This window comes from Cyprinus carpio, chromosome B9 (assembly GCF_018340385.1).
Source record: "Cyprinus carpio isolate SPL01 chromosome B9, ASM1834038v1, whole genome shotgun sequence".
Classification (NCBI taxonomy): Eukaryota; Metazoa; Chordata; class Actinopteri; order Cypriniformes; family Cyprinidae; genus Cyprinus; species Cyprinus carpio.
In genome coordinates this window covers 13,743,850-13,758,706 of record NC_056605.1, presented here as the reverse complement: position 1 = coordinate 13,758,706, position 14,857 = coordinate 13,743,850, and the positions used below count along the sequence as shown (strand labels likewise).

The 14,857-nt window shown below is 34.9% G+C and overlaps 1 pseudogene; it reads left to right on the top strand.

Annotated features, from left to right (window-relative positions):
• Positions 1-2,388: 2,388 nt before the first annotated feature.
• LOC109096303 lies at positions 2,389-11,416 on the top strand (annotated as a pseudogene).
• Positions 11,417-14,857: the final 3,441 nt, after the last annotated feature.

Genomic DNA, 14,857 nt, shown 5'->3' with positions numbered 1-14,857 from the left:
CCTGCACTGCCCTGAACAGGTCAGTTATTTAGCAAACTTGGGATGAGATCATGAATTACATTCTGCATGATAAAAATATAAAGATTTCACAGTGATCTTCTGTAATTTTTTTTTTAGTTAACTACTACATTACTGTAGTAAAACCATGTTTTACTACATTTTATACACGTGAGGACGAGCGGAGAGTATACCATAACATGATTAGCCTAAATGTTAATAAATTAAGTGTATCAGCAATCATAAATCAAAGAAGAAATTTCTTATATATGTTATCTAGGTGACGAGGATCACTCGTCGCTTTGTGTAAGTTCCAGTACGAAACAGCGCGGGGGGGCGCACCTGTTATGATTTTCCTTCGATGGTAAAAAAAAAATTATATGTTGTTGTATTACTTATCAATATATAGTTTTTGACCAGCGAAGAATGTTTTGCGAAATTTTTGTCGTCATTAAAACGGCGATGGCGCCTCACATTACATTTTCATCTAGCTACAGGTTACAAACTAGTTTTGTAGCTATGTTATTCGTAGCTATATAGACGGAGCGCTCAGTTTTTTTCCTGTGGTAAAATGCATTTGGCACAAAAATCGCATTTTATAAAAGATGAAATGCTACTGTATGCACAGGCTATTTAAGTGTTGGCTATGTATTGGCTATGACTAGATGGCAAATGCTAGCCCCTCTCTCTCTCAGGCGAAGGCGTCCCACATGTCTCAGTCAGTATGAGTCAGTCAGACATCAAATAAATAAAATATGAGCCTTTATAGACATAGTGTTTAGTAGTACTTATTTCAAACAACAAGATATTTATTTACCCTTCGCAAAACTTTGTTCAGCTTAGCTGTTGTCTACTGTGCGGCTGCTGTGGAACTTCAGTTGATTCAATGAATATAGATGGAGGGCGGAGTTATCAGCTTACTGACAGCTTGAGGATCGAATAAGATTTACACAAGCTCGTTTTAAGAACTTTCATTTGCTAAATATTTGTAAAACAGACAGACAGACGTAAAGGGTGACCAATAGCATTGATTAAAAAAAAAAAAAAACACCAAAAAAAAAGGGCACTTCGGAGTGTAAGGGCAAAAAGGGCATGTGCTCTGCACAGGTTGAGCCCTACCTGTGCACGTGCCTGCTAGTAGGCCAGTATTTAGTAGTCGTCAATGATAATCTGACAGTAAGTTATTCTTCATATAACAGAACAGAAAAAGTCAAAACATATCGTATAATAACACTTAAAAGCCATATTCTAGATGTAACTCTGTGCATGTATCTCTGTGTGTGGCTTTAGCAGTAAATAATTGCATTACTGTTGGGTTTTCACTTCACTTTTACTTTTACTTTTACTTTTACTTTTACTTTTACTTGAGATGAGTAGCACTCATGTGTCCCTTTCATGATGCTAAGAAATATTATTGCTCCAGATGGCATTTCACATAATTGAACAAATCTTTCTTTGCAGAGCAGGCAGGGATGATAGCAACCTGACTGGTTAGAAGAATCCTGCTTCAGAGCAGATGCTTTAATTTGTATTGTCAGCATGTGCTTTTTCATCTGAGGCGTTTATAGACTCATGAGAATATGAGACTTCAGATACTTCATAGTTTATACATAATAATAATAAAAAAATGCTGGCTTGAAAATTACAAATACTGTCTGGAGGACACATAGATAACTGCAGTAATGTTCTAATGAACCAAATAAACTGCCTAAACAGATTAACAATCATGACATAAAACAAATAAAGCAAGCCTCTTCTTGTATTTTATTTATTTATTTTTTTCAACAATTAGAATGATAATATTTATTATGCTTTTAATGGTACTTAGAGGTGCAAGTGGAATCACAATGCGATTCAGATTATTTAGTAATTTTGCACATAATAGCTAAACAAGCTGAAATTTTAGGAAAATAAATTTACAAAATGGATAATGATGTAGCCTACTGATGAAGGGGCATTAAAAAAAAAAAAATGAAAACTCAAAGGCCTCAAATAGAAGAAGTCTGTGTGAAACGATTTTCTAAAGAAATCTGGATGAATTTTTTATGGAAATCTTTCATCAAACGTATAACTTTCCTTTGACTCATGGTCATTATCTCATGGTCAAGATTCTATGAATCATATTCAAAACAAAGCATGTCCATTTATGTGCCCATGGCTCCACCTGCTGTATAGCAAGAGTTTGAAGAACATGTGGAATCTGTAAATTTAGTCAGATTAGTGCAACGTACCTGTACAAAACTTACCATTGTAACAAAAGCTTCTACCAAAATACAATAGTTACTATTTGTTATTGTTACTGATTTACAAATGTCAGTACATTAGTACAGTAGTTTCAGTAAGGCATTTATTGGCTACAGTGCAGATTACGTCATCAAAACCGCGACAGCGATGTGTGTCTATGGCGAGAGTGAAGCCGGTGATTTAAATGAAACAGGAAACACACGGTAAGTAGGCCTATCTGCGCGTGATGCAACGCCCTGCAACTTTACACTGCCTACAGAGTGAGTGTACACAAAAAATAATATAACTAATAATTTAATCAAATTTTATTTTCACTATATTTATGGACACATTGGACAAAGAATAAGTGGTTTTGTTTATTGTTCATTTAAATCAAATGTGCATGAGCCAGTGCTCTGAGTTTATGTATGCTTTTCAGGATCCCACCATCTCACTGCCTCCAGCATGAGGACTTCATGGTTGAACTTCAAACACTAATTTACATTGAAAAACAGGACAAGTACAAGTATGGGTTACATTGTATATCTATTGCGAGAATGAAAATTCACAGTGTTGTGAAGAAGCACAGGTCCAGTAGAGACCAATGAAGAAATATTACTCATAATATTAATCATTTTAAGTGTTGTGGAGCAAGCAATGGTCTGCTTAATGAAGTAAATGCAGCTCGAGAAGCAGAGTTCCAGATGTCAAAATATGACTTTAATGTACAGTCCAACAAAACTGAGATTACTTGTTTGTGTTGTACCTGTCATATTTTGTTCACTGGTACAATCCAATGGAAAGCACTGCAATAAGATGATAAAGCAATAATCATCCTATTGATCAGTCTGTTGATTACTTTTATAACCATACATCATATTTTGGAGTAAAATAACACAATATATTGAAGTGTCATAATGTAGGTTGTTTTAAGGTTAGTAAAAAATTCAGGAGGACTATTAGATGGAACAATGAAAGGTAAAGAGGAAAGGATTCTAAATCCATGCTATTAATACTTTATTTCTTTCATAATCAGGTTGTATTATCGCTGTATGCTTGGAAAATATGAAGGACAGAATTGGTGTGGTTGTGTTCCGTGGAGAGAGGTACACATGTATTATTAACATTCAAAAAAAGTTAGCATATTTGTGTCTACAATATATTGTCTACTTTTTGTTTTTAAAATAATGAATTTATTTCTTGTCAATTCACTACTACCTTTTTGCAGAAAGACCCTGAGAAAAGGACTGACTTGTCAGAGAAAGATCTTCAATCCTCAAGCCTTACTTCTGTCAAAAACCCTTCCAAAGTCAAGACAAAACAGGACAAAGCTTTAGAACGCAAGAGGAATCCAGATGCTGAAAAGGATTGGGGAGAGATCAATGGTGATAAACGTGTGAATGGTAAAGATCATAGTAGTGCTAGAAAGAAAGAAGAGCGTTCCAAGAAAACAGAGATAGAGGGGAATAATAAGAATGGGTCAGATGGTCAAAGAAGGTTGGGCTGAGAGGGGAAAGACTCAGAGTCTTGGAGGAACAAGAAACTTCCTGCTGGGATGAAGATAAAGAAGAGAGTGTCTGATGATGAGAGGCTGAGGAGCACGGCAGAGGACGGGGCATGTCCTGAGAGTCCAAACTCTGTGAACGAAAGTATTCAAGGAACCAGTGAATCCGAGACCAGCCTCAAACACCAGCAAGAGAAGAAGCCTACAAAAACAGGCGGCTATGCACAAAGCCCTTGAAAGGGTTCATCTGGATGTGATAAGAAAGCTTCAGTAGAGAATGAAACAAAGGATGACCACCCAAGCAAGCAAAGCACTGTTAATTCAAAATCAGTTACAGATAAAACTCAAAGCCTGCAGAGCAAGAGCAGCTCACCCGCATGCTCCACATCACAGGATGTGCCAGTTTCTGAAAAACCCACAGCACTTAATGTTCAGAAGACTGTACCAAACCAAAGTCAGGCAAAGGACCAGAAAGGCATAGCGCGGTTCAGTGAGTGGAGCGATGAGGAGGTGGTGTCGGTACAGCCTCCCACCCCGCAGAGAGCTCCGACTCCAGCTGCACATGTTCAGAAAACACTGACCTCTTATCCTGGTTTCCAGCCTGCTTCTAAAGTCCAGGCTCGGTCTGAGGACCCCAGGGCCCTCCACAGCCATCTCACAGCCCAGCTCAAGCAGAAGAAGGTTACTCATAATTAACTGTTTTCTTGTCAGTTACAGTTAATATTATGTAATAGTTATAATAATAGTGATATATTACAAATTTGATTCAGCTGGTTATGCTTAAGATTCAACACTCATTTTATATCATATATCTTTCCTAGGCCACTCTTTCAGTGGTGAACGTGTCAGCTCTGCCAGATAAAGGGGAGCGTTTGAAGAGTCAGGTGAAGGAGCTGGAAGAGGCTCTGGAGTCTCTGAGTCTGACCGCAGCTTCTCTGTCTTTATTTTTGGGTCGAGATCAGCATACATGAATTTATACAAGATTTGAAGGTATCTCTTCTATTATGAGTATGTTTTTATTTGCCAAATTAAAATTTATAAAGAGGCATAAACTATTGTTCAGAAGTTTGGAGTAGGTAAGTTTTGTTTTAAGGAAATTATTACTTTCATTCAGTAAAGATGCATTAAATTAATAAAAAAGTGTCAAAGACATCTATAATGTTACAAAATATTTCCATTTAAAATGAACTTTTTTTTTTTTTTTCGAACTTCCTGTTCATCAAAGAATATAAAAAAATAAATAAAAAAATCATGATTTTCACAAAAAAATTAAGCACCACAACCGTTTTTAACACTGATAATAATAAGAGCAGCGAATTAGCATATTAAAATGATTTCTAGGAGGTCATGTGATTCTGAAGACTAGAATAATGGCTGCTGAAAATTCAGCTTTGCCCTCACAAGAATAAATGACATTTTACAATATATTAAAATATAAAACAGTTATTTATATATTTCACAATATCTCTCTATTTTTGTGATCAAATAAAGGCAGCTTTGGTTAGCACAAGACACTTCTTTAAAAAAACAAATAATAAAAAAAAATCTCACTGTCCCTAATCAATCTGTAAAAGTATAAATTTTAGGGTGATACAAAAGCCAAATTTTTGAAAAGAAAACCTTGAGTGATTTAGCATAATGTTTTATTATTATTTGTTAGACAAAAACATTTTAAACAAAATTACTGTTTATGAATATTTGAAAAACTTTTCAAAATCATGTGGCCTGCAGATACTCATGACTTTGTCAATATCAGTAAGTTTTTTTTAGGTCGTCGGATAATTTGACCTTTTTCATGACAAGTCAAGGTTTGTTCAGGTTGTAAAATGCGCCCTAAAAAATTTATGATGCTTATTGTATTAGTAATAATTCAGCTTGAGAAAACTTAATCCCCTCATACTGAGGAAATTATTGAAGAAATTTAAATGAAATCATCTCACTCTTTAAATATAGAGTCTCAAGATAAAGACAAATCAGAGGCAGATCATAAAGCAGCACACAGCCATTCCAATCCATTCAGTCGTCCTGGAGGCACCATCCTCCTGCCCACAGCTCCAGCTCCCATGATGAAGGATTCCTCTGGTAGCTCACTGGGTCTGAACCTGAGCCAAGGCTACTCCCAGATGTTTGGAGGTATAGTGTTTAATCCCATTCTTCTCCTACAAATTGGTGCTTTCTGTGCCCATTTCATTAGAAAGTGTATTGATGTACTGATTTGGCCGGATCTCTGCAGTGAATCCTCAGAGCCAGGCTTTCTATGGTTGCAGGATGACTGAGAACAGACTGCTGGCAGTCCGCAATGCCACCACTGAGGCCATCGACCATCTGCACGACTCGCTGGAGTCCTGCCCTACAGAAGACACAGAGGCCCTGGATCCAAAAGGAATCAAAGTCAGTCAGTTCATGCTATAAACATAATTATTTTGCTCATCACTTTCATTATTGAAATGTGTATTGGGGAACTAAATGACAAACTTTAAAGTTGTATACACACAATGCCATCAAAAGCAAAATATTGATGATCTTAATAATATTGGTGAGTATATGGTATATATCGTCCCCATTTTTAAAGTGTTTGAAACTTTTTTTAAGAAACAACTTTAAGAGAGATGAGCATGCTTTGTTAGTTTTACATTTTTGTGCAATTATTGTAATGGTTAAATAACAGTTTAGTTAGTAAGATAGTATTAACTGAGTAAAAGTCACTTCACATATCGTTTATCATTATAACTATAACTGTGTCATGATGATCTTGCTTCACAAGGTAGAGCTCTGGCCTGGCTGCTGTGGAGAGAGACACAGAAACCATGTGGAGGAATTTTGGGTAATACTCAGTACTCCTGTAAAATGAAATTTTTTCTATTTTTAATTTAAGATACATAATCCCTGACAGGATGATCAGGACCCTATTCTGATGCAGAGGTGTTTTAAATCACCCTGTGAGAGATTTGCAATGTTATCTCACCTGTTACATGGATGATTGAGTGGACAATAAATCTTGATTTAAGTTTTTTTTTTTGTTAAATGAAAACAAATTGATATGAGAGAAATACAACCAACTAACATCTGTAGAAAAATGGTTGCCTGAGTTTATGGTTTAATGGTATTAGTTGCCTGATCTATGTAATAATCAATTATAATTGCAGGAAAATTCCTTAAGCCTATTGTTAAACTACATCTGATTCAGTTCACTGTCCACAATGAAATTAAAACACTTTCACATTTACGGGGTTTTAGTGACAGAAGTTGTCGTAATGGGGAGAATTTATAACAGCAAATGAAGAAAAAAAATTGGAATTCTGATGTTGAAATTGCTTTTTTTTTTACTTACTTTTTAAGCTGATGACATGGGCCTTGGAAAGACCCTCACAATGATCTCCCTCATTCTGTCTCAGAAGAAGAAGGATGAAAAACTGGAGGAATGGATCTCAAAAAATGGTATCATCACTGATTAATAATAGCTCACATCTTAGATCTTCAATCAAAACATGTTTACAAAACACTTTTATCTAATTAAAGCTTTCTGCTGTGTCTGTTGTCCTCAAGGCTGTTGCATAATCTCACAGATTCAAGATTGTATGTGTCATAACTATCATCCTCAGATTCAACCATAGTGGCTTCTCAGGGAACGTTGACAGAGGAGTTTGAGCGTGTAGGCCACACACTTACATATACACCAACAACAGACAGATCATACACACATGTATCTGTGAAGCATTTAGCAAAACACACGTTGTCTTAGTGCATGATGAAACTTGCATGCCTATACATTTGTCAAAGTGCTCTATTGTTTGATCTGAGGAACTCAATTTGTATCAGTCTGAACACGCATATCTGATTTTAAGTGTTTTCCATAGGTCGGGACACAACATGTATGTAAGGCCACACCCTGTGCTCAGTAGTGTCTACAGCTGTCTGAATACAATAGATTTCACTCTTTCCTCACATGGCAATGTGATATGTAGAAAACGGTGAATGGTTTTAGGCACAGCATGCACAATGAGAGTGATGTGTAAAATGTCTCAGACTTTAAATACGTGTGGAAGCTACATGCATTTCATATTAAGATGTGTCTGGATATAGTTTAGCTGGACTGCATTTATGCCATCATTCCAGTATCGAATTTGCAACACAAAGCTGTAACAACTCACACTTAATGTCATAGTGTTTTATGTATTTAAACTTCTGTTGTTTTTGCACATGCTCTGCAGGTTTCTGAGATGCTCTCCGTTTGACGAGTATAAGCTGTGGAAGGTTCAGGTGGATAATGGCTCAAAGAGAGGTGGAGAGAGACTGAACATCCTCACCAGAGCTCTGCTGCTTCCTTTTCTTGATGTAATGTATGCATAGTGTGATTGACTTGTTTTTTTGTTTTTTTTAGGTTTTTTTTCTCCCCAGGTCCACACTGCAGAACTATCTTAAAAGACATGGGGAAGGAAACACTAAAAAGGGGGACAGTAGTAATCCTTTTGAGAAAGGTAAGCAGTCTCTGTCACATACTGTAAGCAAAGGATTGAGTTATTTACAGTTAATGAGCATTTGATAGCAATCTATTTTTCTAAATTAAACTAGTCTCACACTTGCAGTCTTAAGTTTCTTAAGTTTCAGTTGTATGTTCTTAAAGTGAGTGTTTTAATGCTGTGAGGATTAACCACTGAATCTCTGTGTGGACTTGCAGCCTCTGCCTCCTCCTCACTTAATAACTGAGTTTTTTTTCTTTGGTACAGTACAATAGCCTGTGTTTATTGAATTTAAATCATTTTCTCACTAAATCCACCATGTGCTCCCAGTGGACATAAACCTCTTATGGCAGCCCCAAAGGGGCAAATGTACTTCACATATTTCTTAAACCCTTCATTAAGCCCAAAATGTACCAAGAAAATATACCCCACACCATTACATCACTGCCATCAGCTTGAACCATTGATACAAGGCAGGATAGATCCATGAACTCTCATTAGACCAGGCAAGTTTTTCTTAATCTTCTGTTGTTCTAATTTGGTGAGCCCATGCTAATTGTAGCCTTAGTTTCCTGTTCTCGGCTGATAGCACCTAGTATCACCTGGTGTGGTCTTCTGCTGCTGTATCTGCATCAAAGTTCAATGTGTCGTGCAAGCATGCTCTTCTGTGTACATCAGTTGTAACAATTGGTTATTTGAGGTAGTGTTGCCTTTCCATAAGCTCAAACCAGTCTGGCCATTCTCCTTTGACTTCTGGCATTAACAAGTAATTTTCGCCCTCAGAACTACCCACATGAAGTGGCCAGTGAGTGTAGTTCAGGACTTGTGTGGGAATGTTCATTTACCAAAAAAGTGAAAGAAGGTAATTGAGAGCTTGTTTGTGTCAGTTGCACGAGAGTTCGGGATGTCTCAGCAGGAACCGCTGTCTTCCTCTCAGCAGCCTCAGGCCTCCAGCACCATCCACATCCTGTCACTACTGCTGCGTCTCAGGCAGTGCTGCTGCCACCTGTCTCTGCTCATGTAGGTGACGTTCCCTCTCTGTGTCACACACTCTTATTACAGTTTCACGTACTGACATACTATGTACAATGTGTATTTCTCCAGACTCTGGATCAGTCGGAGCTGCAGGGGGATGGTGTAGCTCTGTCTCTAGAAGAGCAGCTGTGTGCTTTGTCACTGTCTGAGCCATCAGACTCTGACCCTAAAGACACTGTGTTCCTCAACGGCAGCCGCTTCTCCTCTGAGCTCTTCCAGGACACTCGGGAAAGCACTGAGGTTAACATCCTCTCCTTCACCCTGCTGTATCCGTTTTTTTTTTTCTCCAGTATCCACTTTTTCCTATGCCCCATGATGCTTTGAGTGAATTATTTTAGTAACTTGCAGGGAAGAGACAATGTCAGAAGAGAAGAAAGCTGCTGTGCACTGTCTGTTGTCATTTTCAATACAATGAAATGCAAAGAAAACACAAGCAAAATCAGGATGAATGGATTTCAATGGAAGTTCCCTAAAACGAAGTGTCACCCATAATTTTTTTCTCTTTGTGATGTTATATATTTTCTTTCAGCCATTCTGACAGAACTGAGAGAAATTAGAAAGAAAGATCAAAAAAGGTATCTCAACTGGAGTTTCAGTTTAGGTAAACAATAAAACCTTTAAAAATCTTTGGACCTTCATGTGGGTCTTATCATCATCAGTATATCCACATGGAAGCCTAAACAATGTGTCTTTATTATGAACATGGAGTTTAAAGGGTGTGGGGGGGGACTTTTTGGTTCTGTCATAAAACTATGATACTAAGTATAAATTTTCCACAGAGGTAAAAGTTGCAACATGTTTTTCTCACTATGTCTTTGTTTTTTAATCTCATTAAACAGTCAGACTGTTATTATTTCAGTCTGACTTCAACCATGTACTATATTGAGATTCCCAAAACTAGTTGGTAATTTTTGCAATTTGTCAATTTTGAACCCTGCTTTGCAGTGTGATCGTGTCTCAGTGGACCAGCATGCTGCATATTGTTGCTGTTCACTTGGAGAAAATGGGTCTAAAGTTTCCAGTAATTGATGGTACTGTAAATCCCAAATGCAGAATGGACCTAGTGGAGGAGTTCAACACTAACGCTACAGGACCACAGGTAAATGGCATTTTCCTTCACATTGACATCATAGCAAGTCTGACTTTTCATTTAATGTATGATTTGTTGAACGTCTGTAATTTCACTGACTGCTAATGTGTTTAGTTGGTTTGTTTGTTAGGAATTAGGAAGATGTTCATTGTTTGCCTTGATATTGCAGGTGATGCTGGTGTCTCTGTGTGCTGGAGGTGTGGGAATCAATCTGACTGGAGGGAATCATCTGTTTCTCATTGACATGCACTGGTGAGCCACTTCACAGGTTCTTAAGAAGTTTGAATGAGTATGTATTAATAAATATGTCAGTGTTACACAGAAGGTCTTTATATGAGTAATTCCAGTCTCTTGTTAGAATGCTTGTTACACCATCAGTCTAAAGACTATTTTATAAAACGCAAACAATAACTGCTTTGGTTCACACTGCAAAAGTTGATTGCTTCAGAGAGACTATCGACGTGTTTAAGAACTGGGCTTTGATTCACAGGAATTCAGCACTAGAGGACCAGGCCTGTGATTGGATCTATAGGGTGGGACAATCCCGGGATGTTACAATTCACAGGTGAGGATTAGATCTTGCTTGTATTCAGTTATAGACAGACAGTTACACAGTTACACAGTCAAGTAGTGATTCTTAATGACAGGAAAAGACAGCTTAAAAAAATAAATGTTCTGTAAAGATTTTGAGGTAATATGGCATGTGGCATATTTTCCTATCAAGCAAAGAAACATAAGCAACAATCAGATCGATTGCATGGTGTCATTTGTCAACCTCCCCGCAGGTTTGTGTGTGACGGTACAGTGGAAGACAAGATCTCTTCACTACAGGAGAAGAAGAAGGAGCTGGCTCAGAAAGTCTAAAAACTAAACTGTCTCTGGCAGATGTCAGGGTCATCTTCGGTGTGTGATGTGCATTTTATTTCATAAGACTAATATTAAACTACAAAACATCATTTTATCTACTTTTGTTGTCTCAAATCCTGTATTGTATTTCTAGGAAGATAGCATGAAAACAAATACTTTGTATTCAAATGGTTCTTGTTTATATTGAATACATTTAAAGGATGTCACTATGTAATTGCCATTAAATATTATTTTTTCATCTCAAATTTTTTCTAAACTTGATTTTAACTTGAGCACACTCACCTATAGAGGTTACATAAACAAAGCTAGACAACAGACAATGGGAACATGAAGGCCAGGGCCATAGCTGGGGTTTGCGGGGCCCCAGTGCAGGTTGTACCAGTGGTCCCTGTTTAATTTGTATGTTTGTTCTGTTTATTTATTTGTGTTATTTACACAAGGTTTAAGTTTTTCAAGTTTGTAGGTGTCCAGGTACATAAACTGTATAATCAAATGTATATTTTAAAAAAAAATAAAACATAGTGTACAGTCAAACCAAAATTTATTCAGACACCTTCAACAATTCTCACATTATCAGTTTATTTACTATAGTTAAGAAAATGGTAATTAACTATGACAAGAACTCGAGTTAAACTGTGTCAGAACAAATTCATCTTGATAATGTCAGATACAGTAACTTCGATAGAAATGTATGTAACGGATTACAATCAACGAAAAATTCAGACGACTGTAAGTATGACAATATTTACACAACTATCGATACTTTATAGACCAGTTACGAAGCAATGCTTAATTTTGTTCAGTCTGTGGTGTAAAAAGGTTGCATTAGCAATTAAAGAAAAAGCAAAACATGGTCAGGTCGAAGTGTCTGAATAATTTTTGGTCCCAATTTTAAAAAAAATAATTTTTTTTATCAGTTTTACTGGTAGTCCACTGTAGGCTATGAAGAATTTTTGGGTATAATTACTTTGGGTATAATTACTTTATTTTGCTATACTTACATGAACTATAGTGTCTTGCACCCACCCACTAGTAATTATATATATATATATATATATATATATATATATATATATATATATATATATATTACTATTTTTAATGTTTTTATATATACATATACACACAGTACAGGTCAAAAGTTTGGAAACATTACTATTTTTAATGTTTTTGAAAGAAGTCTCTTCTGCTCATCAAGCCTGCATTTATTTAATCAAAAATACAGAAAAAAACTGTAATATTGTGAAATATTATTACAACTTAAAATAATAGTTTTCTATTTGAATATACTTTAAAAAAATAATTTATTTCTGTGATGCAAAGCTGAATTTTCAGCATCATTACTCCAGCCTTCAGTGTCATGTAACATCCAGTCTATCACATGATCATTTAGAAATCATTCTAATATTCTGATTTATTATGAGTGTTGGAAACAGTTCTGCTGTCTAATATATTTGATGAATAAAAGGTTAAAAAGAACTGCATTTATTAAAAAAAAAAATTCTAATAATATATATTCTAATAATATATTTTCTTTACTATCACTTTTTATCAATTTAACACATCCTTGCTGAATAAAAATATTGATTTTATTTAAAAAAAAGAAAGAAAAAAAATTACTGACCCCAAATTACTGACCAGTGTATATTGTTATTACAAAATATTTATATGTTAAAAACTTATAACTTCTTTTTTTTATTTATTTTTTTTATTTTATATTTACTTTTTATTCATCAAAGTATCCTAAAAAAGTATCACATGTTCTGAAAAAATATTAAGCAGCAGAACTGTTTTTCAACTTTGATAATGAATCATCATATTAGAATGATTTCTAAAGGATCATGTGATAATGATCCTAAAAATTCAGCTTTGCATCACAGAAATAAATGATAATTTAAAGTGTAATAAATTGAAAAAACAATTATTTTAAATTGTAATAATATATCACAATATTAAAAAAAAAAATCTGTATTTTTGATCAAATAAATGCAGGCTTGATGAGCAGAAGAAACTTCAAGAGCAGTGATTTTCTTCCTTTCAGTTTCTTGGGTTAACATTAAAGTTCACCCAAAAATTAAAATTTGATGTTAATCTGCTTACCCCCAGGGCATCTTTCTTCAGTGGAAGACAAAGATTTTTAACTCAAACCGTTGCAGTCTTTCAGTCATATAATGTAAGTGGATGGGAATCAAGGCTTTGAGAGTCAGAAAAAAAAAAGAAACACACAAACAAAACCAAATTAAACCCTGTGGTTCGTGACGATACAATGATGTGTACAAAGATACGAAACGATCGGTCTGTGCAATAAACTGAACAGTATTTATTTCGTTTTTTACTTCTGATTCACGCAATGTCCGAACTGTCCTGAGCGCGTTCTCAACAGCAGGTGCTTGACCTGTCGTCGTCATCTTTTTGGTTCATGGCGGATCGTAGGCTTATAAGTGCATTGCTACCACCAAATGGACCACTGACACACTATCTACAATCTCAATTAGGAGTGTCAATGGTCCATTTGAGAGATAGGTGGCGGTAATGCACTTACAAGTCTGAAACAAAAAATCTTTTATTTTTCAAAATAAGCAGAAAATAGTACAAAGTTTGATAAAGTGATTATTTTGAAATAGTATTAACTAGTATATATATATAAAAAAAAAACTATTTTAACTGACGTATTTGTATCAATACTGTGAGCCTTTTACCCTGTGTGTGGCCCACCCATGCCACCTCATACATTATTAAGATTTTTAAACAATAAAAAACTTGAATTATTTATTTTCACACAAAATCTGTTGTACATATATATATATATATATATATATATATATATTATATATATAGATATATATATATATATATATATATATATATATATATATATATATATATATATTCTGCAATTATACATTTTAGGTGCAGTGAATAGCACATTTTTTTCTTAAGGTGTCCCTTTAGCCCCGTTGTATCCTACTACTGTAAGGTTAACCTGCCTGCTTTAAATGTTTCAAAATGATTGACAGTTGAAAACATTCACTAGAAATTTAGAAAAAGTAAATGAAATAGTTACACTACTTATTACAATTAAAATAGGGTAACTTGTAATCTGTAACCCATTACATTTCCACAGTAACTTTCCCAACACTGGTAATGTTTTCAAAGAAGTCTCTTATGCACACCAAGGCTGCATTTATTTGATAAAAAAAATAAAGACACATTTTTTTTTATTTATACCTGTGATAGCAAAGGTGATTTTTTTTTTTAAATTTCAGCCCTAGAATTGATTTTATACAGAAAACACAAATATTTGATATTACACATACTCAGTTTTAAAAGCTATATAACTAAGTGTTGCAATAACCCTGGTCATTTTGCTTCATTGAATGAAGATTTGCAGCAATAATATTATTATTATCCTTTTTTAATGTATTTTAAATTTTTATTTATTTATTTATTTTTTATTATTATTTTTTTACTTGCTAAGTAAACTTCAGACCAACTTGCAAAGCACCATTATGTCATGTTATCTAAACTAATGATCTTAACTTCATGGATAATCAAGCAAAAAGATTCATGATCAAAGTTTCAAGAATGAGTTAAAATACTGTCTAACTTTTTTTTTTTTTTTTTACAATGTTTTCATGAATTTGTTTGCAATGATTCAAAATAACAGTAACTAAAAGTAAC